A 27701-nucleotide genomic window follows, 5' to 3' on the forward strand; every position below is an offset into this window, starting at 1 on the left:
TTCTAACTTGGGTCAAAATCTTAAAATGGTCTCATGAATTAGCGATATCGCTCAAATTCACATTCCAAGTAATATTCGTCATGCTAATTACATTGCCGATTGCCAAACTGCATTATCTCTAATAGTTTCCGAGATATGGACTATCGACACGTGACAATATTGGCTCTGATTATAACTTGGGTCAAAATTGTAAAATGGTCTTATGAATTAGCGATTTCGCTCCAATTCACATTCCAAGTAATATTCGGCATGCTAATTACGTTGCCGATTGCCAAATTGCATTATCTCTTATAGTTTCCGAGATATGGACTATCGACATCTTGCAATATTGGCTCTGCTTCTAACTTGGGCCAGAATTGTAAAATGGCCTTATGAATTAGTGATTTCGTTGTAATTCACATTCCAAGTAATATTCGGCATGCTAATAACGTTGCCGATTGCCAATTTGCATTATCTCTTATAGTTTCCGAGATATGGACTATCGACACGTGACAATATTGGCTCTGCTTCTAACTTGGGTCAAAATTGTAAAATGGTCTTATGAATTAGCGATTTCGCTCCAATTCACATTCCAAGTAATATTCGGCATGCTAATTACGTTGCCGATTGCCAAATTGCATTATCTCTTATTGTTTCCGAGATATGGACTATCGACATCTTGCAATATTGGCTCTGCTTCTAACTTGGGCCAGAATTGTAAAATGGCCTTATGAATTAGCCATTTCGCTCCAATTCACATTCTAAGTAATATTCGGCATGCTAATTACGTTGCCGATTGCCAAATTGCATTATCTCTTATAGTTTCCGAGATATGGGCAATCCAAATTTTACACCTTAGAGTCTGTTCCTAACGGGTCAAAATCGTAAAATGGTCTTATGAATTAGCGATTTCCCTCCAATTCACATTCCAAGTAATATTCGGCATGCTAATTACATTGCCGATTGCCAAATTGCATTATCCCTTATAGTTTCCGAGATATGGACTATCGACATCTTGCAATATTGGCTCTGCCTCTAACTTGGGCCGGAATTGTAAAATGGTCTTATGAATTAGCGATTTCGTTGTAATTCACATTCCAAGTAATATTCGGCATGCTAATTACGTTGCCGATTGCCAAATTGCATTATCTCTTATAGTTTCCGAGATATGGGCAATCGAAATTTTACACCGTAGAGTCTGTTTCTAACTTGGGTCAAAATCTTAAAATGGTCTCAAGAATTAGCGATTTCGCTCAAATTCACATTCCAAGTAATATTCGTCATGCTAATTACATTGCCGATTGCGAAATTGCATTATCTCTAATAGTTTCCGAGATATGGACTATCGACACCTGACAATATTTTCTCTGCCTCTAACTTGTGTCAAAATTGTAAAATGGTCTTATGAATTAGCGATTTCGCTCCAATTCACATTCCAAGTAATATTCGGCATGCTAATTACGTTGCCGATTGCCAAATTGCATTATCTCTTATAGTTTCCGAGATATGGACTATCGACATCTTGCAATATTGGCTCTGCTTCTAACTTGGGCCAGAATTGTAAAATGGTCTTATGAATTAGCGATTTCGTTGTAATTCACATTCCAAGTAATATTCGATATGATAATTACGTTGCCGATTGCCAAATTGCATTATCTCTTATAGTTTCCGAGATATGGGCAATCGAAATTTTACACCTTAGGGTCTGTTTCTAACTTGAGTCAAAATCTTAAAATGGTCTCATGAATTAGCGATTTCGCTCAAATTCACATTCCAAGTAATATTCGTCATGCTAATTACATTGCCGATTGCCAAACTGCATCATCTCTAATAGTTTCCGATATATGGACTATCGACACGTGACAATATTGGCTCTGCTTCTAACTTGGGTCAAAATTGTAAAATGGTCTTATGAATTAGCGATTTCGCTCCAATTCACATTCCAAGTAATATTCGGCATGCTAATTACGTTGCCGATTGCCAAATTGCATTATCTCTTATAGTTTCCGAGATATGGACTATCGACATCTTGCAATATAGGCTCTGCTTCTAACTTGGGCCAGAATTGTAAAATGGCCTTATGAATTAGTGATTTCGTTGTAATTCACATTCCAAGTAATATTCGGCATGCTAATAACGTTGCCGATTGCCAAATTGCATTATCTCTTATAGTTTCCGAGATATGGACTATCGACACGTGACAATATTGGCTCTGCTTCTAACTTGGGTCAAAATTGTAAAATGGTCTTATGAATTAGCGATTTCGCTCCAATTCACATTCTAAGTAATATTCGGCATGCTAATTACGTTGCCGATTGCCAAATTGCATTTTCTCTTATAGTTTCCGAGATATGGGCAATCGAAATTTTACACCTTAGAGTCTGTTTCTAACGGGTCAAAATCGTAAAATGGTCTTATGAATTAGCGATTTCGCTCAAATTCACATTCCAAGTAATATTCGTCATGCTAATTACATTGCCGATTGCCAAATTGCATTATCTCTTATAGTTTCCGAGATATGGACTATCAACATCTTGCAATATTGGCTCTGCTTCTAACTTGGGCCAGAATTGTAAAATGGATTTATGCATTAGCGATTTCGTTGTAATTCACATTCCAAGTAATATTCGGCATGCTAATTACGTTGCCGATTGCCAAATTGCATTATCCCTTATAGTTTCCGAGATATGGACTATCGACATTTTACAATATTGGCTCTGCTTCTAACTTGGGTCAAAATTGTAAAATGGTCTTATGAATTAGCGATTTCGCTCCAATTCACATTCCAAGTAATATTCGGCATGCTAATTACGTTGCCGATTGTCAAATTGCATTATCTCTTATAGTTTCCGAGATATGGACTATCAACATTTTACAATATTGGCTCTGCTTCTAACTTGTGTCAAAATTGCAAAATGGTCTTATGAATTAGCGATTTCGCTCCAATTCATATTCTAAGTAATATTCGGCATGCTAATTACGTTGCCGATTGCCAAATTGCATTATCTCTTATAGTTTCCGAGATATGGGCAATCGAAATTTTACACCTTAGAGTCTGTTTCTAACTTGGGTCAAAATCGTAAAATGGTCTTATGAATTAGCGATTTCGCTCAAATTCACATTCCAAGTAATATTCGGCATGCTAATTACGTTGCCGATTGCCAAATTGCATTATCTCTTATAGTTTCCGAGATATGGGCAATCGAAATTTTACACCTTAGAGTCTGTTTCTAACGGGTCAAAATCGTATAATGGTCTTATGAATTAGCGATTTCGCTCAAATTCACATTCCAAGTAATATTCGTCATGCCAATTACATTGCCGATTGCCAAACTGCATCATCTCTAATAGTTTCCGATATATGGACTATCGACACGTGACAATATTGGCTCTGCTTCTAACTTGGGTCAAAATTGTAAAATGGTCTTATGAATTAGCGATTTCGCTCCAATTCACATTCCAAGTAATATTCGGCATGCTAATTACGTTGCCGATTGCCAAATTGCATTATCTCTTATAGTTTCCGAGATATGGACTATCGACATCTTGCAATATAGGCTCTGCTTCTAACTTGGGCCAGAATTGTAAAATGGTCTTATGAATTAGTGATTTCGTTGTAATTCACATTCCAAGTAATATTCGGCATGCTAATAACGTTGCCGATTGCCAAATTGCATTATCTCTTATAGTTTCCGAGATATGGACTATCGACACGTGACAATATTGGCTCTGCTTCTAACTTGGGTCAAAATTGTAAAATGGTCTTATGAATTAGCGATTTCGCTCCAATTCACATTCCAAGTAATATTCGGCATGCTAATTACGTTGCCGATTGCCAAATTGCATTATCTCTTATAGTTTCCGAGATATGGACTATCGACATCTTGCAATATTGGCTCTGCTTCTAACTTGGGCCAGAATTGTAAAATGGCCTTATGAATTTGCGATTTCGCTCCAATTCACATTCCAAGTAATATTCGGCATGCTAATTACGTTGCCGATTGCCAAATTGCATTATCTCTTATAGTTTCCGAGATATGGACTATCGACATTTGACAATATTGTCTCTGCTTCTAACTAGTGTCAAAATTGTTAAATGGTCTTATGAATTAGCGATTTCGCCCCAATTCACATTCTAAGTAATATTCGGCATGCTAATTACGTTGCCGATTGCCAAATTGCATTATCTCTTATAGTTTCCGAGATATGGGCAATCGAAATTTTACACCTTAGAGTCTGTTTCTAACGGGTCAAAATCGTAAAATGGTCTTATGAATTAGCGATTTCGCTCAAATTCACATTCCAAGTAATATTCGGCATGCTAATTACGTTGCCGATTGCCAAATTGCATTATCTCTTATAGTTTCCGAGATATGGACTATCGACATCTTGCAATATTGGTTCTGCTTCTAACTTGGGCCAGAATTGTAAAATGGCCTTATGAATTAGTGATTTCGTTGTAATTCACATTCCAAGTAATATTCGGCATGCTAATAACGTTGCCGATTGCCAAATTGCATTATCTCTTATAGTTTCCGAGATATGGACTATCGACACGTGACAATATTGGCTCTGCTTCTAACTTGGGTCAAAATTGTAAAATGGTCTTATGAATTAGCGATTTCGCTCCAATTCACATTCCAAGTAATATTCGGCATGCTAATTACGTTGATGATTGCCAAATTGCATTATCTCTTATAGTTTCCGAGATATGGACTATCGACATCTTGCAATATTGGCTCTGCTTCTAACTTGGGCCAGAATTGTAAAATGGCCTTATGAATTAGCGATTTCGCTCCAATTCACATTCCAAGTAATATTCGGCATGCTAATTACGTTGCCGACTGCCAAATTGCATTATCTCTTATAGTTTCCGAGATGTGGACTATCGACATTTGACAATATTGTCTCTGCTTCTAACTTGTGTCAAAATTGTTAAATGGTCTTATGAATTAGCGATTTCGCTCCAATTCACATTCTAAGTAATATTCGGCATGCTAATTACGTTGCCGATTGCCAAATTGCATTTTCTCTTATAGTTTCCGAGATATGGGCAATCGAAATTTTACACCTTAGAGTCTGTTTCTAACGGGTCAAAATCGTAAAATGGTCTTATGAATTAGCGATTTCGCTCAAATTCACATTCCAAGTAATATTCGTCATGCTAATTACATTGCCGATTGCCAAGTTGCATTATCTCTTATAGTTTCCGAGATATGGACTATCAACATCTTGCAATATTGGCTCTGCTTCTAACTTGGGCCAGAATTGTAAAATGGATTTATGCATTAGCGATTTCGTTGTAATTCACATTCCAAGTAATATTCGGCATGCTAATTACGTTGCCGATTGCCAAATTGCATTATCCCTTATAGTTTCCGAGATATGGACTATCGACATTTTACAATATTGGCTCTGCTTCTAACTTGGGTCAAAATTGTAAAATGGTCTTATGAATTAGCGATTTCGCTCCAATTCACATTCCAAGTAATATTCGGCATGCTAATTACGTTGCCGATTGTCAAATTGCATTATCTCTTATAGTTTCCGAGATATGGACTATCAACATTTTACAATATTGGCTCTGCTTCTAACTTGTGTCAAAATTGCAAAATGGTCTTATGAATTAGCGATTTCGCTCCAATTCATATTCTAAGTAATATTCGGCATGCTAATTACGTTGCCGATTGCCAAATTGCATTATCTCTTATAGTTTCCGAGATATGGGCAATCGAAATTTTACACCTTAGAGTCTGTTTCTAACTTGGGTCAAAATCGTAAAATGGTCTTATGAATTAGCGATTTCGCTCAAATTCACATTCCAAGTAATATTCGGCATGCTAATTACGTTGCCGATTGCCAAATTGCATTATCTCTTATAGTTTCCGAGATATGGGCAATCGAAATTTTACACCTTAGAGTCTGTTTCTAACGGGTCAAAATCGTATAATGGTCTTATGAATTAGCGATTTCGCTCAAATTCACATTCCAAGTAATATTCGTCATGCTAATTACATTGCCGATTGCCAAATTGCATTATCTCTTATAATTTCCGAGATATGGACTATCAACCTCTTGCAATATTGGCTCTGCTTCTAACTTGGGCCAGAATTGTAAAATGGCTTTATGAATTAGCGATTTCGTTGTAATTCACATTCCAAGTAATATTCGGCATGCTAATTACGTTGCCGATTGCCAAATTGCATTATCCCTTATAGTTTCCGAGATATGGACTATCGACATTTTACAATATTGGCTCTGCTTCTAACTTGGGTCAAAATTGTAAAATGGTCTTATGAATTAGCGATTTCGCTCCAATTCACATTCCAAGTAATATTCGGCATGCTAATTACGTTGCCGATTGCCAAACTGCATTATCTCTTATAGTTTCCGAGATATGGACTATCGACATCTTGCAATATTGGCTCTGCTTCTAACTTGGGCCAGAATTGTAAAATGGCCTTATGAATTAGTGATTTCGTTGTAATTCATATTCCAAGTAATATTCGGCATGCTAATAACGTTGCCGATTGCCAATTTGCATTATCTCTTATAGTTTCCGAGATATGGACTATCGACACGTGACAATATTGGCTCTGCTTCTAACTTGGGTCAAAATTGTAAAATGGTCTTATGAATTAGCGATTTCGCTCCAATTCACATTCCAAGTAATATTCGGCATGCTAATTACGTTGATGATTGTCAAATTGCATTATCTCTTATAGTTTCCGAGATATGGACTATCGACATCTTGCAATATTGGCTCTGCTTCTAACTTGGGCCAGAATTGTAAAATGGCCTTATGAATTAGCGATTTCGCTCCAATTCACATTCCAAGTAATATTCGGCATGCTAATTACGTTGCCGATTGCCAAATTGCATTATCTCTTATAGTTTCCGAGATGTGGACTATCGACATTTGACAATATTGTCTCTGCTTCTAACTTGTGTCAAAATTGTTAAATGGTCTTATGAATTAGCGATTTCGCTCCAATTCACATTCTAAGTAATATTCGGCATGCTAATTACGTTGCCGATTGCCAAATTGCATTTTCTCTTATAGTTTCCGAGATATGGGCAATCGAAATTTTACAATTTAGAGTCTGTTTCTAACGGGTCAAAATCGTAAAATGGTCTTATGAATTAGCGATTTCGCTCAAATTCACATTCCAAGTAATATTCGTCATGCTAATTATATTGCCGATTGTCAAATTGCATTATCTCTTATAGTTTCCGAGATATGGACTATCAACATCTTGCAATATTGGCTCTGCTTCTAACTTGGGCCAGAATTGTAAAATGGATTTATGCATTAGCGATTTCGTTGTAATTCACATTCCAAGTAATATTCGGCATGCTAATTACGTTGCCGATTGCCAAATTGCATTATCCCTTATAGTTTCCGAGATATGGACTATCGACATTTTACAATATTGGCTCTGCTTCTAACTTGGGTCAAAATTGTAAAATGGTCTTATGAATTAGCGATTTCGCTCCAATTCACATTCCAAGTAATATTCGGCATGCTAATTACGTTGCCGATTGTCAAATTGCATTATCTCTTATAGTTTCCGAGATATGGACTATCAACATTTTACAATATTGGCTCTGCTTCTAACTTTTCGCTCCAATTCATATTCTAAGTAATATTCGGCATGCTAATTACGTTGCCGATTGCCAAATTGCATTATCTCTTATAGTTTCCGAGATATGGGCAATCGAAATTTTACACCTTAGAGTCTGTTTCTAACTTGGGTCAAAATCGTAAAATGGTCTTATGAATTAGCAATTTCGCTCAAATTCACATTCCAAGTAATATTCGGCATGCTAATTACGTTGCCGATTGCCAAATTGCATTATCTCTTATAGTTTCCGAGATATGGGCAATCGAAATTTTACACCTTAGAGTCTGTTTCTAACGGGTCAAAATCGTATAATGGTCTTATGAATTAGCGATTTCGCTCAAATTCACATTCCAAGTAATATTCGTCATGCTAATTACATTGCCGATTGCCAAATTGCATTATCTCTTATAGTTTCCGAGATATGGACTATCAACCTCTTGCAATATTGGCTCTGCTTCTAACTTGGGCCAGAATTGTAAAATGGCTTTATGAATTAGCGATTTCGTTGTAATTCACATTCCAAGTAATATTCGGCATGCTAATTACGTTGCCGATTGCCAAATTGCATTATCCCTTATAGTTTCCGAGATATGGACTATCGACATTTTACAATATTGGCTCTGCTTCTAACTTGGGTCAAAATTGTAAAATGGTCTTATGAATTAGCGATTTCGCTCCAATTCACATTCCAAGTAATATTCGGCATGCTAATTACGTTGCCGATTGCCAAACTGCATTATCTCTTATAGTTTCCGAGATATGGACTATCGACATCTTGCAATATTGGCTCTGCTTCTAACTTGGGCCAGAATTGTAAAATGGCCTTATGAATTAGTGATTTCGTTGTAATTCATATTCCAAGTAATATTCGGCATGCTAATAACGTTGCCGATTGCCAATTTGCATTATCTCTTATAGTTTCCGAGATATGGACTATCGACACGTGACAATATTGGCTCTGCTTCTAACTTGGGTCAAAATTGTAAAATGGTCTTATGAATTAGCGATTTCGCTCCAATTCACATTCCAAGTAATATTCGGCATGCTAATTACGTTGCCGATTGCCAAATTGCATTATCTCTTATAGTTTCCGAGATATGGACTATCGACATCTTGCAATATTGGCTCTGCTTCTAACTTGGGCCAGAATTGTAAAATGGCCTTATGAATTAGCGATTTCGCTCCAATTCACATTCTAAGTAATATTCGGCATGCTAATTACGTTGCCGATTGCCAAATTGCATTATCTCTTATAGTTTCCGAGATATGGACTATCGACATTTGACAATATTGTCTCTGTTTCTAACTTGTGTCAAAATTGTTAAATGGTCTTATGAATTAGCGATTTCGCTCCAATTCACATTCTAAGTAATATTCGGCATGCTAATTACGTTGCCGATTACCAAATTGCATTATCTCTTATAGTTTCCGAGATATGGGCAATCGAAATTTTACACCTTAGAGTCTGTTCCTAACGGGTCAAAATCGTAAAATGGTCTTATGAATTAGCGATTTCGCTCAAATTCACATTCCAAGTAATATTCGTCATGCTAATTACATTGCCGATTGCCAAATTGCATTATCTCTTATAGTTTCCGAGATATGGACTATCAATATCTTGCAATATTGGCTCTGCTTCTAACTTGGGCCAGAATTGTAAAATGGCTTTATGAATTAGCGATTTCGTTGTAATTCACATTCCAAGTAATATTCGGCATGCTAATTACGTTGCCGATTGCCAAATTGCATTATCCCTTATAGTTTCCGAGATATGGACTATCGACATTTTACAATATTGGCTCTGCTTCTAACTTGGGTCAAAATTGTAAAATGGTCTTATGAATTAGCGATTTCGCTCCAATTCACATTCCAAGTAATATTCGGCATGCTAATTACATTGCCGATTGCCAAATTGCATTATCCCTTATAGTTTCCGAGATATGGACTATCGACATCTTGCAATATTGGCTCTGCCTCTAACTTGGGCCGGAATTGTAAAATGGTCTTATGAATTAGCGATTTCGTTGTAATTCACATTCCAAGTAATATTCGGCATGCTAATTACGTTGCCGATTGCCAAATTGCATTATCTCTTATAGTTTCCGAGATATGGGCAATCGAAATTTTACACCGTAGAGTCTGTTTCTAACTTGGGTCAAAATCTTAAACTGGTCCCAAGAATTAGCGATTTCGCTCAAATTCACATTCCAAGTAATATTCGTCATGCTAATTACATTGCCGATTGCGAAATTGCATTATCTCTAATAGTTTCCGAGATATGGACTATCGACACCTGACAATATTTTCTCTGCTTCTAACTTGTGTCAAAATTGTAAAATGGTCTTATGAATTAGCGATTTCGCTCCAATTCACATTCCAAGTAATATTCGGCATGCTAATTACGTTGCCGATTGCCAAATTGCATTATCTCTTATAGTTTCCGAGATATGGACTATCGACATCTTGCAATATTGGCTCTGCTTCTAACTTGGGCCAGAATTGTAAAATGGTCTTATGAATTAGCGATTTCGTTGTAATTCACATTCCAAGTAATATTCGGCATGATAATTACGTTGCCGATTGCCAAATTGCATTATCTCTTATAGTTTCCGAGATATGGGCAATCGAAATTTTACACCTTAGGGTCTGTTTCTAACTTGAGTCAAAATCTTAAAATGGTCTCATGAATTAGCGATTTCGCTCAAATTCACATTCCAAGTAATATTTGTCATGCTAATTACATTGCCGATTGCCAAACTGCATTATCTCTAATAGTTTCCGAGATATGGACTATCGACATCTTGCAATATTGGCTCTGCTTCTAACTTGGGCCAGAATTGTAAAATGGTCTTATGAATTAGCGATTTCGTTGTAATTCACATTCCAAGTAATATTCGGCATGCTAATTACGTTGCCGATTGCTAAATTGCATTATCTCTTATACTTTCCGAGATATGGACTATCGACATCTTGCAATATTGGCTCTGCTTCTAACTTGGGCCAGAATTGTAAAATGGTCTTATGAATTAGCGATTTCGTTGTAATTCACATTCCAAGTAATATTCGGCATTCTAATTACGTTGCCGATTGCCAAATTGCATTATCCCTTATAGTTTCCGAGATATGGACTATCGACATTTTACAATATTGGCTCTGTTTCTAACTTGGGTCAAAATTGTAAAATGGTCTTATGAATTAGCGATTTCGCTCCAATTCACATTCCAAGTAATATTCGGCATGCTAATTACATTGCCGATTGCCAAATTGCATTATCCCTTATAGTTTCCGAGATATGGACTATCGACATCTTGCAATATTGGCTCTGCCTCTAACTTGGGCCGGAATTGTAAAATGGTCTTATGAATTAGCGATTTCGTTGTAATTCACATTCCAAGTAATATTCGGCATGCTAATTACGTTGCCGATTGCCAAATTGCATTATCTCTTATAGTTTCCGAGATATGGGCAATCGAAATTTTACACCGTAGAGTCTGTTTCTAACTTGGGTCAAAATCTTAAAATGGTCTCAAGAATTAGCGATTTCGCTCAAATTCACATTCCAAGTAATATTCGTCATGCTAATTACATTGCCGATTGCGAAATTGCATTATCTCTAATAGTTTCCGAGATATGGACTATCGACACCTGACAATATTTTCTCTGCCTCTAACTTGTGTCAAAATTGTAAAATGGTCTTATGAATTAGCGATTTCGCTCCAATTCACATTCCAAGTAATATTCGGCATGCTAATTACGTTGCCGATTGCCAAATTGCATTATCTCTTATAGTTTCCGGGATATGGACTATCGACATCTTGCAATATTGGCTCTGCTTCTAACTTGGGCCAGAATTGTAAAATGGTCTTATGAATTAGCGATTTCGTTGTAATTCACATTCCAAGTAATATTCGGCATGATAATTACGTTGCCGATTGCCAAATTGCATTATCTCTTATAGTTTCCGAGATATGGACTATCGACACCCGACAATATTTTCTCTGCTTCTAACTTGTGTCAAAATTGTAAAATGGTCTTATGAATTAGCGATTTCGCTCCAATTCACATTCCAAGTAATATTCGGCATGCTAATTACGTTGCCGATTGCCAAATTGCATTATCTCTTATAGTTTCCGAGATATGGACTATCGACATCTTGCAATATTGGCTCTGCTTCTAACTTGGGCCAGAATTGTAAAATGGTCTTATGAATTAGCGATTTCGTTGTAATTCACATTCCAAGTAATATTCGGCATGATAATTACGTTGCCGATTGCCAAATTGCATTATCTCTTATAGTTTCCGAGATATGGGCAATCGAAATTTTACACCTTAGGGTCTGTTTCTAACTTGAGTCAAAATCTTAAAATGGTCTCATGAATTAGCGATTTCGCTCAAATTCACATTCCAAGTAATATTCGTCATGCTAATTACATTGCCGATTGCCAAACTGCATTATCTCTAATAGTTTCCGAGATATGGACTATCGACACGTGACAATATTGGCTCTGCTTCTAACTTGGGTCAAAATTGTAAAATGGTCTTATGAATTAGCGATTTCGCTCCAATTCACATTCCAAGTAATATTCGGCATGCTAATTACGTTGCCGATTGCTAAATTGCATTATCTCTTATACTTTCCGAGATATGGACTATCGACATCTTGCAATATTAGCTCTGCTTCTAACTTGGGCCAGAATTGTAAAATGGTCTTATGAATTAGCGATTTCGTTGTAATTCACATTCCAAGTAATATTCGGCATGCTAATTACGTTGCCGATTGCCAAATTGCATTATCCCTTATAGTTTCCGAGATATGGACTATCGACATTTTACAATATTGGCTCTGTTTCTAACTTGGGTCAAAATTGTAAAATGGTCTTATGAATTAGCGATTTCGCTCCAATTCACATTCCAAGTAATATTCGGCATGCTAATTACATTGCCGATTGCCAAATTGCATTATCCCTTATAGTTTCCGAGATATGGACTATCGACATCTTGCAATATTGGCTCTGCCTCTAACTTGGGCCGGAATTGTAAAATGGTCTTATGAATTAGCGATTTCGTTGTAATTCACATTCCAAGTAATATTCGGCATGCTAATTACGTTGCCGATTGCCAAATTGCATTATCTCTTATAGTTTCCGAGATATGGGCAATCGAAATTTTACACCGTAGAGTCTGTTTCTAACTTGGGTCAAAATCTTAAAATGGTCTCAAGAATTAGCGATTTCGCTCAAATTCACATTCCAAGTAATATTCGTCATGCTAATTACATTGCCGATTGCGAAATTGCATTATCTCTAATAGTTTCCGAGATATGGACTATCGACACCTGACAATATTTTCTCTGCCTCTAACTTGTGTCAAAATTGTAAAATGGTCTTATGAATTAGCGATTTCGCTCCAATTCACATTCCAAGTAATATTCGGCATGCTAATTACGTTGCCGATTGCCAAATTGCATTATCTCTTATAGTTTCCGAGATATGGACTATCGACATCTTGCAATATTGGCTCTGCTTCTAACTTGGGCCAGAATTGTAAAATGGTCTTATGAATTAGCGATTTCGTTGTAATTCACATTCCAAGTAATATTCGGCATGATAATTACGTTGCCGATTGCCAAATTGCATTATCTCTTATAGTTTCCGAGATATGGGCAATCGAAATTTTGCACCTTAGGGTCTGTTTCTAACTTGAGTCAAAATCTTAAAATGGTCTCATGAATTAGCGATTTCGCTCAAATTCACATTCCAAGTAATATTCGTCATGCTAATTACATTGCCGATTGCCAAACTGCATCATCTCTAATAGTTTCCGATATATGGACTATCGACACGTGACAATATTGGCTCTGCTTCTAACTTGGGTCAAAATTGTAAAATGGTCTTATGAATTAGCGATTTCGCTCCAATTCACATTCCAAGTAATATTCGGCATGCTAATTACGTTGCCGATTGCCAAATTGCATTATCTCTTATAGTTTCCGAGATATGGACTATCGACATCTTGCAATATAGGCTCTGCTTCTAACTTGGGCCAGAATTGTAAAATGGCCTTATGAATTAGTGATTTCGTTGTAATTCACATTCCAAGTAATATTCGGCATGCTAATAACGTTGCCGATTGCCAAATTGCATTATCTCTTATAGTTTCCGAGATATGGACTATCGACATCTTGCAATATTGGCTCTGCTTCTAACTTGGGCCAGAATTGTAAAATGGCCTTATGAATTAGCGATTTCGCTCCAATTCACATTCCAAGTAATATTGGGCATGCTAATTACGTTGCCGATTGCCAAATTGCATTATCTCTTATAGTTTCCGAGATATGGACTATCGACATTTGACAATATTGTCTCTGCTTCTAACTTGTGTCAAAATTGTTAAATGGTCTTATGAATTAGCGATTTCGCCCCAATTCACATTCTAAGTAATATTCGGCATGCTAATTACGTTGCCGATTGCCAAATTGCATTATCTCTTATAGTTTCCGAGATATGGGCAATCGAAATTTTACACCTTAGAGTCTGTTTCTAACGGGTCAAAATCGTAAAATGGTCTTATGAATTAGCGATTTCGCTCAAATTCACATTCCAAGTAATATTCGGCATGCTAATTACGTTGCCGATTGCCAAATTGCATTATCTCTTATAGTTTCCGAGATATGGACTATCGACATCTTGCAATATTGGCTCTGCTTCTAACTTGGGCCAGAATTGTAAAATGGCCTTATGAATTAGTGATTTCGTTGTAATTCACATTCCAAGTAATATTCGGCATGCTAATAACGTTGCCGATTGCCAAATTGCATTACCTCTTATAGTTTCCGAGATATGGACTATCGACACGTGACAATATTGGCTCTGCTTCTAACTTGGGTCAAAATTGTAAAATGGTCTTATGAATTAGCGATTTCGCTCCAATTCACATTCCAAGTAATATTCGGCATGCTAATTACGTTGATGATTGCCAAATTGCATTATCTCTTATAGTTTCCGAGATATGGACTATCGACATCTTGCAATATTGGCTCTGCTTCTAACTTGGGCCAGAATTGTAAATTGGCCTTATGAATTAGCGATTTCGCTCCAATTCACATTCCAAGTAATATTCGGCATGCTAATTACGTTGCCGATTGCCAAATTGCATTATCTCTTATAGTTTCCGAGATGTGGACTATCGACATTTGACAATATTGTCTCTGCTTCTAATGTGTGTCAAAATTGTTAAATGGTCTTATGAATTAGCGATTTCGCTCCAATTCACATTCTAAGTAATATTCGGCATGCTAATTACGTTGCCGATTGCCAAATTGCATTATCTCTTATAGTTTCCGAGATATGGGCAATCGAAATTTTACACCTTAGAGTCTGTTTCTAACGGGTCAAAATCGTAAAATGGTCTTATGAATTAGCGATTTCGCTCAAATTCACATTCCAAGTAATATTCGTCATGCTAATTACATTGCCGATTGCCAAATTGCATTATCTCTTATAGTTTCCGAGATATGGACTATCAACATCTTGCAATATTGGCTCTGCTTCTAACTTGGGCCAGAATTGTAAAATGGCTTTATGCATTAGCGATTTCGTTGTAATTCACATTCCAAGTAATATTCGGCATGCTAATTACGTTGCCGATTGCCAAATTGCATTATCCCTTATAGTTTCCGAGATATGGACTATCGACATTTTACAATATTGGCTCTGCTTCTAACTTGGGTCAAAATTGTAAAATGGTCTTATGAATTAGCGATTTCGCTCCAATTCACATTCCAAGTAATATTCGGCATGCTAATTACGTTGCCGATTGTCAAATTGCATTATCTCTTATAGTTTCCGAGATATGGACTATCAACATTTTACAATATTGGCTCTGCTTCTAACTTGTGTCAAAATTGCAAAATGGTCTTATGAATTAGCGATTTCGCTCCAATTCATATTCTAAGTAATATTCGGCATGCTAATTACGTTGCCGATTGCCAAATTGCATTATCTCTTATAGTTTCCGAGATATGGGCAATCGAAATTTTACACCTTAGAGTCTGTTTCTAACTTGGGTCAAAATCGTAAAATGGTCTTATGAATTAGCGATTTCGCTCCAATTCACATTCCAAGTAATATTCGGCATGCTAATTACGTTGCCGATTGCCAAATTGCATTATCTCTTATAGTTTCCGAGATATGGACTATCGACATCTTGCAATATAGGCTCTGCTTCTAACTTGGGCCAGAATTGTAAAATGGCCTTATGAATTAGCGATTTCGCTCCAATTCACATTCCAAATAATATTGGGCATGCTAATTACATTGCCGATTGCGAAATTGCATTATCTCTAATAGTTTCCGAGATATGGACTATCAATATCTTGCAATATTGACTCTGCTTCTAACTTGAGCCAGAATTGTAAAATGGCTTTATGAATTAGCGATTTCGTTGTAATTCACATTCCAAGTAATATTCGGCATGCTAATTACGTTGCCGATTGCCAAATTGCATTATCCCTTATAGTTTCCGAGATATGGACTATCGACATCTTGCAATATTGGCTCTGCCTCTAACTTGGGCCGGAATAGTAAAATGGTCTTATGAATTAGCGATTTCGTTGTAATTCACATTCCAAGTAATATTCGGCATGCTAATTACGTTGCCGATTGCCAAATTGCATTATCTCTTATAGTTTCCGAGATATGGGCAATCGAAATTTTACACCGTAGAGTCTGTTTCTAACTTGGGTCAAAATCTTAAAATGGTCCCAAGAATTAGCGATTTCGCTCAAATTCACATTCCAAGTAATATTCGTCATGCTAATTACATTGCCGATTGCGAAATTGCATTATCTCTAATAGTTTCCGAGATATGAACTATCGACACCTGACAATATTTTCTCTGCTTCTAACTTGTGTCAAAATTGTAAAATGGTCTTATGAATTAGCGATTTCGCTCCAATTCACATTCCAAGTAATATTCGGCATGCTAATTACGTTGCCGATTGCCAAATTGCATTATTTCTTATAGTTTCCGAGATATGGACTATCGACATCTTGCAATATTGGCTCTGCTTCTAACTTGGGCCAGAATTGTAAAATGGTCTTATCAATTAGCGATTTCGTTGTAATTCACATTCCAAGTAATATTCGGCATGATAATTACGTTGCCGATTGCCAAATTGCATTATCTCTTATAGTTTCCGAGATATGGGCAATCGAAATTTTACACCTTAGGGTCTGTTTCTAACTAGAGTCAAAATCTTAAAATGGTCTCATGAATTAGCGATTTCGCTCAAATTCACATTCCAAGTAATATTCGTCATGCTAATTACATTGCCGATTGCCAAACTGCATTATCTCTAATAGTTTCCGAGATATGGACTATCGACACGTGACAATATTGGCTCTGCTTCTAACTTGGGTCAAAATTGTAAAATGGTCTTATGAATTAGCGATTTCGCTCCAATTCACATTCCAAGTAATATTCGGCATGCTAATTACGTTGCCGATTGCCAAATTGCATTATCTCTTATAGTTTCCGAGATATGGACTATCGACATCTTGCAATATTGGCTCTGCTTCTAACTTGGGCCAGAATTGTAAAATGGACTTATGAATTAGTGATTTCGTTGTAATTCACATTCCAAGTAATATTCGGCATGCTAATAACGTTGCCGATTGCCAAATTGCATTATCTCTTATAGTTTCCGAGATATGGACTATCGACACGTGACAATATTGGCTCTGCTTCTAACTTGGGTCAAAATTGTAAAATGGTCTTATGAATTAGCGATATCGCTCCAATTCACATTCCAAGTAATATTCGGCATGCTAATTACGTTGCCGATTGCCAAATTGCATTATCTCTTATAGTTTCCGAGATATGGACTATCGACATCTTGCAATATTGGCTCTGCTTCTAACTTGGGCCAGAATTGTAAAATGGCCTTATGAATTAGCGATTTCGCTCCAATTCACATTCCAAGTAATATTCGGCATGCTAATTACGTTGCCGATTGCCAAATTGCATTATCTTTTATAGTTTCCGAGATATGGACTATCGACATTTGACAATATTATCTCTGCTTCTAACTTGTGTCAAAATTGTTAAATGGTCTTATGAATTAGCGATTTCGCTCCAATTCACATTCTAAGTAATATTCGGCATGCTAATTACGTTGCCGATTGCCAAATTGCATTATCTCTTATAGTTTCCGAGATATGGGCAATCGAAATTTTACACCTTAGAGTCTGTTTCTAACGGGTCAAAATCGTAAAATGGTCTTATGAATTAGCGATTTCGCTCAAATTCACATTCCATGTAATATTCGGCATGCTAATTACGTTGCCGATTGCCAAATTGCATTATCTCTTATAGTTTCCGAGATATGGACTATCGACATCTTGCAATATTGGCTCTGCTTCTAACTTGGGCCAGAATTGTAAAATGGCCTTATGAATTAGTGATTTTGTTGTAATTCACATTCCAAGTAATATTCGGCATGCTAATAACGTTGCCGATTGCCAAATTGCATTATCTCTTATAGTTTCCGAGATATGGACTATCGACACGTGACAATATTGGCTCTGCTTCTAACTTGGGTCAAAATTGTAAAATGGTTTTATGAATTAGCGATTTCGCTCCAATTCACATTCCAAGTAATATTCGGCATGCTAATTACGTTGATGATTGCCAAATTGCATTATCTCTTATAGTTTCCGAGATATGGACTATCGACATCTTGCAATATTGGCTCTGCTTCTAACTTGGGCCAGAATTGTAAAATGGCCTTATGAATTAGCGATTTCGCTCCAATTCACATTCCAAGTAAAATTCGGCATGCTAATTACGTTGCCGATTGCCAAATTGCATTTTCTCTTATAGTTTCCGAGATATGGACTATCGACATTTGACAATATTGTCTCTGCTTCTAACTTGTGTCAAAATTGTTAAATGGTCTTATGAATTAGCGATTTCGCTCCAATTCACATTCTAAGTAATATTCGGCATGCTAATTACGTTGCCGATTGCCAAATTGCATTATCTCTTATAGTTTCCGAGATATGGGCAATCGAAATTTTACACCTTAGAGTCTGTTTCTAACGGGTCAAAATCGTAAAATGGTCTTATGAATTAGCGATTTCGCTCAAATTCACATTCCAAGTAATATTCGTCATGCTAATTACATTGCCGATTGCCAAATTGCATTATCTCTTATAGTTTCCGAGATATGGACTATCAACATCTTGCAATATTGGCTCTGCTTCTAACTTGGGCCAGAATTGTAAAATGGCTTTATGAATTAGCGATTTCGTTGTAATTCACATTCCAAGTAATATTCGGCATGCTAATTACGTTGCCGATTGCCAAATTGCATTATCCCTTATAGTTTCCGAGATATGGACTATCGACATTTTACAATATTGGCTCTGCTTCTAACTTGGGTCAAAATTGTAAAATGGTCTTATGATTTAGCGATTTCGCTCCAATTCACATTCCAAGTAATATTCGGCATGCTAATTACGTTGCCGATTGCCAAATTGCATTATCTCTTATAGTTTCCGAGATATGGACTATCAACATTTTACAATATTGGCTCTGCTTCTAACTTGTGTCAAAATTGCAAAATGGTCTTATGAATTAGCGATTTCGCTCCAATTCATATTCTAAGTAATATTCGGCATGCTAATTACGTTGCCGATTGCCAAATTGCATTATCTCTTATAGTTTCCGAGATATGGGCAATCGAAATTTTACACCTTAGAGTCTGTTTCTAACTTGGGTCAAAATCGTAAAACGGTCTTATGAATTAGCGATTTCGCTCAAATTCACATTCCAAGTAATATTCGGCATGCTAATTACGTTGCCGATTGCCAAATTGCATTATCTCTTATAGTTTCCGAGATATGGGCAATCGAAATTTTACACCTTAGAGTCTGTTTCTAACGGGTCAAAATCGTAAAATGGTCTTATGAATTAGCGATTTCGCTCAAATTCACATTCCAAGTAATATTCGTCATGCTAATTACATTGCCGATTGCCAAATTGCATTATCTCTTATAGTTTCCGAGATATGGACTATCAACATCTTGCAATATTGGCTCTGCTTCTAACTTGGGCCAGAATTGTAAAATGGCTTTATGAATTAGCGATTTCGTTGTAATTCACATTCCAAGTAATATTCGGCATGCTAATTAGGTTGCCGATTGCCAAATTGCATTATCCCTTATAGTTTCCGAGATATGGACTATCGACATTTTACAATATTGGCTCTGCTTCTAACTTGGGTCAAAATTGTAAAATGGTCTTATGAATTAGCGATTTCGCTCCAATTCACATTCCAAGTAATATTCGGCATGCTAATTACGTTGCCGATTGCCAAATTGCATTATCTCTTATAGTTTCCGAGATATGGACTATCAACATTTTACAATATTGGCTCTGCTTCTAACTTGTGTCAAAATTGCAAAATGGTCTTATGAATTAGCGATTTCGCTCCAATTCATATTCTAAGTAATATTCGGCATGCTAATTACGTTGCCGATTGCCAAATTGCATTATCTCTTATAGTTTCCGAGATATGGGCAATCGAAATGTTACACCTTAGAGTCTGTTTCTAACGGGTCAAAATCGTATAATGGTCTTATGAATTAGCGATTTCGCTCAAATTCACATTCCAAGTAATATTCGTCATGCTAATTACATTGCCGATTGCCAAATTGCATTATCTCTTATAGTTTCCGAGATATGGGCAATCGAAATTTTACACCTTAGGGTCTGTTTCTAACTTGAGTCAAAATCTTAAAATGGTCTCATGAATTAGCGATTTCGCTCAAATTCACATTCCAAGTAATATTCGTCATGCTAATTACATTGCCGATTGCCAAACTGCATTATCTCTAATAGTTTCCGAGATATGGACTATCGACACGTGACAATATTGGCTCTGCTTCTAACTTGGGTCAAAATTGTAAAATGGTCTTATGAATTAGCGATTTCGCTCCAATTCACATTCCAAGTAATATTCGGCATGCTAATTACGTTGCCGATTGCCAAATTGCATTATCTCTTATAGTTTCCGAGATATGGACTATCGACATCTTGCAATATTGGCTCTGCTTCTAACTTGGGCCAGAATTGTAAAATGGACTTATGAATTAGTGATTTCGTTGTAATTCACATTCCAAGTAATATTCGGCATGCTAATAACGTTGCCGATTGCCAAATTGCATTATCTCTTATAGTTTCCGAGATATGGACTATCGACACGTGACAATATTGGCTCTGCTTCTAACTTGGGTCAAAATTGTAAAATGGTCTTATGAATTAGCGATTTCGCTCCAATTCACATTCCAAGTAATATTCGGCATGCTAATTACGTTGCCGATTGCCAAATTGCATTATCTCTTATAGTTTCCGAGATATGGACTATCGACATCTTGCAATATTGGCTCTGCTTCTAACTTGGGCCAGAATTGTAAAATGGCCTTATGATTTAGCGATTTCGCTCCAATTCACATTCCAAGTAATATTCGGCATGCTAATTACGTTGCCGATTGCCAAATTGCATTATCTCTTATAGTTTCCGAGATATGGACTATCGACATTTGACAATATTGTCTCTGCTTCTAACTTGTGTCAAAATTGTTAAATGGTCTTATGAATTAGCGATTTCGCTCCAATTCACATTCTAAGTAATATTCGGCATGCTAATTACGTTGCCGATTGCCAAATTGCATTATCTCTTATAGTTTCCGAGATATGGGCAATCGAAATTTTACACCTTAGAGTCTGTTTCTAACGGGTCAAAATCGTAAAATGGTCTTATGAATTAGCGATTTCGCTCAAATTCACATTCCAAGTAATATTCGGCATGCTAATTACGTTGCCGATTGCCAAATTGCATTATCTCTTATAGTTTCCGAGATATGGACTATCGACATCTTGCAATATTGGCTCTGCTTCTAACTTGTTCCAGAATTGTAAAATGGCCTTATGAATTAGTGATTTCGTTGTAATTCACATTCCAAGTAATATTCGGCATGCTAATAACGTTGCCGATTGCCAAGTTGCATTATCTCTTATAGTTTCCGAGATATGGACTATCGACACGTGACAATATTGGCTCTGCTTCTAACTTGGGTCAAAATTGTAAAATGGTCTTATGAATTAGCGATTTCGCTCCAATTCACATTCCAAGTAATATTCGGCATGCTAATTACGTTGATGATTGCCAAATTGCATTATCTCTTATAGTTTCCGAGATATGGACTATCGACATCTTGCAATATTGGCTCTGCTTCTAACTTGGGCCAGAATTGTAAAATGGCCTTATGAATTAGCGATTTCGCTCCAATTCACATTCCAAGTAATATTCGGCATGCTAATTACGTTGCCGATTGCCAAATTGCATTTTCTCTTATAGTTTCCGAGATATGGACTATCGACATTTGACAATATTGTCTCTGCTTCTAACTTGTGTCAAAATTGTTAAATGGTCTTATGAATTAGCGATTTCGCTCCAATTCACATTCTAAGTAATATTCGGCATGCTAATTACGTTGCCGATTGCCAAATTGCATTATCTCTTATAGTTTCCGAGATATGGGCAATCGAAATTTTACACCTTAGAGTCTGTTTCTAACGGGTCAAAATCGTAAAATGGTCTTATGAATTAGCGATTTCGCTCAAATTCACATTCCAAGTAATATTCGTCATGCTAATTACATTGCCGATTGCCAAATTGCATTATCTCTTATAGTTTCCGAGATATGGACTATCAACATCTTGCAATATTGGTTCTGCTTCTAACTTGGGCCAGAATTGTAAAATGGCTTTATGAATTAGCGATTTCGTTGTAATTCACATTCCAAGTAATATTCGGCATGCTAATTACGTTGCCGATTGCCAAATTGCATTATCCCTTATAGTTTCCGAGATATGGACTATCGACATCTTGCAATATTGGCTCTGAATCTAACTTGGGCCGGAATAGTAAAATGGTCTTATGAATTAGCGATTTCGTTGTAATTCACATTCCAAGTAATATTCGGCATGCTAATTACGTTGCCGATTGCCAAATTGCATTATCTCTTATAGTTTCCGAGATATGGACTATCGACATCTTGCAATATTGGCTCTGCTTCTAACTTGGGCCAGAATTGTAAAATGGCCTTATGAATTAGCGATTTCGCTCCAATTCACATTCCAAGTAATATTCGGCATGCTAATTACGTTGCCGATTGCCAAATTGCATTTTCTCTTATAGTTTCCGAGATATGGACTATCGACATTTGACAATATTGTCTCTGCTTCTAACTTGTGTCAAAATTGTTAAATGGTCTTATGAATTAGCGATTTCGCTCCAATTCACATTCTAAGTAATATTCGGCATGCTAATTACGTTGCCGATTGCCAAATTGCATTATCTCTTATAGTTTCCGAGATATGGGCAATCGAAATTTTACACCTTAGAGTCTGTTTCTAACGGGTCAAAATCGTAAAATGGTCTTATGAATTAGCGATTTCGCTCAAATTCACATTCCAAGTAATATTCGTCATGCTAATTACATTGCCGATTGCCAAATTGCATTATCTCTTATAGTTTCCGAGATATGGACTATCAACATCTTGCAATATTGGCTCTGCTTCTAACTTGGGCCAGAATTGTAAAATGGCTTTATGAATTAGCGATTTCGTTGTAATTCACATTCCAAGTAATATTCGGCATGCTAATTACGTTGCCGATTGCCAAATTGCATTATCCCTTATAGTTTCCGAGATATGGACTATCGACATTTTACAATATTGGCTCTGCTTCTAACTTGGGTCAAAATTGTAAAATGGTCTTATGAATTAGCGATTTCGCTCCAATTCACATTCCAAGTAATATTCGGCATGCTAATTACGTTGCCGATTGCCAAATTGCATTATCTCTTATAGTTTCCGAGATATGGACTATCAACATTTTACAATATTGGCTCTGCTTCTAATTTGTGTCAAAATTGCAAAATGGTCTTATGAATTAGCGATTTCGCTCCAATTCATATTCTAAGTAATATTCGGCATGCTAATTACGTTGCCGATTGCCAAATTGCATTATCTCTTATAGTTTCCGAGATATGGGCAATCGAAATTTTACACCTTAGAGTCTGTTTCTAACTTGGGTCAAAATCGTAAAATGGCCTTATGAATTAGCGATTTCGCTCAAATTCACATTCCAAGTAATATTCGTCATGCTAATTACGTTGCCGATTGCCAAATTGCATTTTCTCTTATAGTTTCCGAGATATGGACTATCGACATTTGACAATATTGTCTCTGCTTCTAACTTGTGTCAAAATTGTTAAATGGTCTTATGAATTAGCGATTTCGCTCCAATTCACATTCTAAGTAATATTCGGCATGCTAATTACGTTGCCGATTGCCAAATTGCATTATCTCTTATAGTTTCCGAGATATGGGCAATCGAAATTTTACACCTTAGAGTCTGTTTCTAACGGGTCAAAATCGTAAAATGGTCTTATGAATTAGCGATTTCGCTCAAATTCACATTCCAAGTAATATTCGTCATGCTAATTACATTTCCGATTGCCAAATTGCATTATCTCTTATAGTTTCCGAGATATGGACTATCAACATCTTGCAATATTGGCTCTGCTTCTAACTTGGGCCAGAATTGTAAAATGGCTTTATGAATTAGCGATTTCGTTGTAATTCACATTCCAAGTAATATTCGGCATGCTAATTACGTTGCCGATTGCCAAATTGCATTATCCCTTATAGTTTCCGAGATATGGACTATCGACATTTTACAATATTGGCTCTGCTTCTAACTTGGGTCAAAATTGTAAAATGGTCTTATGAATTAGCGATTTCGCTCCAATTCACATTCCAAGTAATATTCGGCATGCTAATTACGTTGCCGATTGCCAAATTGTATTATCTCTTATATTTTCCGAGATATGGACTATCAACATTTTACAATATTGGCTCTGCTTCTAACTTGTGTCAAAATTGCAAAATGGTCTTATGAATTAGCGATTTCGCTCCAATTCATATTCTAAGTAATATTCGGCATGCTAATTATGTTGCCGATTGCCAAATTGCATTATCTCTTATAGTTTCCGAGATATGGGCAATCGAAATTTTACACCTTAGAGTCTGTTTCTAACTTGGTTCAAAATCGTAAAATGGTCTTATGAATTAGCGATTTCGCTCAAATCCACATTCCAAGTAATATTCGGCATGCTAATTACGTTGCCGATTGCCAAATTGCATTATCTCTTATAGTTTCCGAGATATGGGCAATCGAAGTTTTACACCTTAGAGTCTGTTTCTAACTTGGGTCAAAATCGTAAAATGGTCTTATGAATTAGCGATTTCGCTCAAATTCACATTCCAAGTAATATTCGTCATGCTAATTACATTGCCGATTGCCAAATTGCATTATCTCTTATAGTTTCCGAGATATGGACTATCAACATCTTGCAATATTGGCTCTGCTTCTAACTTGGGCCAGAATTGTAAAATGGCTTTATGAATTAGCGATTTCGTTGTAATTCACATTCCAAGTAATATTCGGCATGCTAATTACGTTGCCGATTGCCAAATTGCATTATCCCTTATAGTTTCCGAGATATGGACTATCGACATTTTACAATATTGGCTCTGCTTCTAACTTGGGTCAAAATTGTAAAATGGTCTTATGAATTAACGATTTCGCTCCAATTCACATTCCAAGTAATATTCGGCATGCTAATTACGTTGCCGATTGCCAAATTGCATTATCCCTTATAGTTTCCGAGATATGGACTATCAACATTTTACAATATTGGCTCTGCTTCTAACTTGTGTCAAAATTGCAAAATGGTCTTATGAATTAGAGATTTCGCTCCAATTCATATTCTAAGTAATATTCGGCATGCTAATTACGTTGCCGATTGCCAAATTGCATTATCTCTTATAGTTTCCGAGATATGGGCAATCGAAATTTTACACCTTAGAGTCTGTTTCTAACTTGGGTCAAAATCGTAAAATGGTCTTATGAATTAGCGATTTCGCTCAAATTCACATTCCAAGTAATATTCGTCATGCTAATTACATTGCCGATTGCCAAATTGCATTATCTCTTATAGTTTCCGAGATATGGACTATCAACATCTTGCAATATTGGCTCTGCTTCTAACTTGGGCCAGAATTGTAAAATGGCTTTATGAATTAGCAATTTCGTTGTAATACACATTCCAAGTAATATTCGGCATGCTAATTACGTTGCCGATTGCCAAATTGCATTATCCCTTATAGTTTCCGAGATATGGACTATCGACATCTTGCAATATTGGCTCTGCCTCTAACTTGGGCCGGAATTGTAAAATGGTCTTATGAATTAGCGATTTCGTTGTAATTCACATTCCAAGTAATATTCGGCATGCTAATTACGTTGCCGATTGCCAAATTGCATTATCTCTTATAGTTTCCGAGATATGGGCAATCGAAATTTTACACTTTAGAGTCTGTTTCTAACTTGGGTCAAAATCTTAAAATGGTCTCATGAATTAGCGATTTCGCTCAAATTCACATTCCAAGTAATATTCGTCATGCTAATTACATTGCCGATTGCCAAACTGCATTATCTCTAATAGTTTCCGAGATATGGACTATCGACACGTGACAATATTGGCTCTGCTTCTAACTTGGGTCAAAATTGTAAAATGGTCTTATGAATTAGCGATTTCGCTCCAATTCACATTCCAAGTAATATTCGGCATGCTAATTACGTTGCCGATTGCTAAATTGCATTATCTCTTATACTTTCCGAGATATGGACTATCGACATCTTGCAATATTGGCTCTGCTTCTAACTTGGGCCAGAATTGTAAAATGGTCTTATGAATTAGCGATTTCGTTGTAATTCACATTCCAAGTAATATTCGGCATTCTAATTACGTTGCCGATTGCCAAATTGCATTATCCCTTATAGTTTCCGAGATATGGACTATCGACATTTTACAATATTGGCTCTGTTTCTAACTTGGGTCAAAATTGTAAAATGGTCTTATGAATTAGCGATTTCGCTCCAATTCACATTCCAAGTAATATTCGGCATGCTAATTACATTGCCGATTGCCAAATTGCATTATCCCTTATAGTTTCCGAGATATGGACTATCGACATCTTGCAATATTGGCTCTGCCTCTAACTTGGGCCGGAATTGTAAAATGGTCTTATGAATTAGCGATTTCGTTGTAATTCACATTCCAAGTAATATTCGGCATGCTAATTACGTTGCCGATTGCCAAATTGCATTATCTCTTATAGTTTCCGAGATATGGGCAATCGAAATTTTACACCGTAGAGTCTGTTTCTAACTTGGGTCAAAATCTTAAAATGGTCTCAAGAATTAGCGATTTCGCTCAAATTCACATTCCAAGTAATATTCGTCATGCTAATTACATTGCCGATTGCGAAATTGCATTATCTCTAATAGTTTCCGAGATATGGACTATCGACACCTGACAATATTTTCTCTGCCTCTAACTTGTGTCAAAATTGTAAAATGGTCTTATGAATTAGCGATTTCGCTCCAATTCACATTCCAAGTAATATTCGGCATGCTAATTACGTTGCCGATTGCCAAATTGCATTATCTCTTATAGTTTCCGAGATATGGACTATCGACATCTTGCAATATTGGCTCTGCTTCTAACTTGGGCCAGAATTGTAAAATGGTCTTATGAATTAGCGATTTCGTTGTAATTCACATTCCAAGTAATATTCGGCATGACAATTACGTTGCCGATTGCCAAATTGCATTATCTCTTATAGTTTCCGAGATATGGACTATCGACATTTTACAATATTGGCTCTGCTTCTAACTTGGGTCAAAATTGTAAAATGGTCTTATGAATTAGCGATTTCGCTCCAATTCACATTCCAAGTAATATTCGGCATGCTAATTACATTGCCGATTGCCAAATTGCATTATCCCTTATAGTTTCCGAGATATGGACTATCGACATCTTGCAATATTGGCTCTGCCTCTAACTTGGGCCGGAATTGTAAAATGGTCTTATGAATTAGCGATTTCGTTGTAATTCA

This window comes from Rhynchophorus ferrugineus, unplaced genomic scaffold (assembly GCF_030347505.1).
Source record: "Rhynchophorus ferrugineus isolate W39M unplaced genomic scaffold, kcgeb_rfMv2 rfM2, whole genome shotgun sequence".
In the NCBI taxonomy this organism is placed as follows: domain Eukaryota; kingdom Metazoa; phylum Arthropoda; class Insecta; order Coleoptera; family Curculionidae; genus Rhynchophorus; species Rhynchophorus ferrugineus.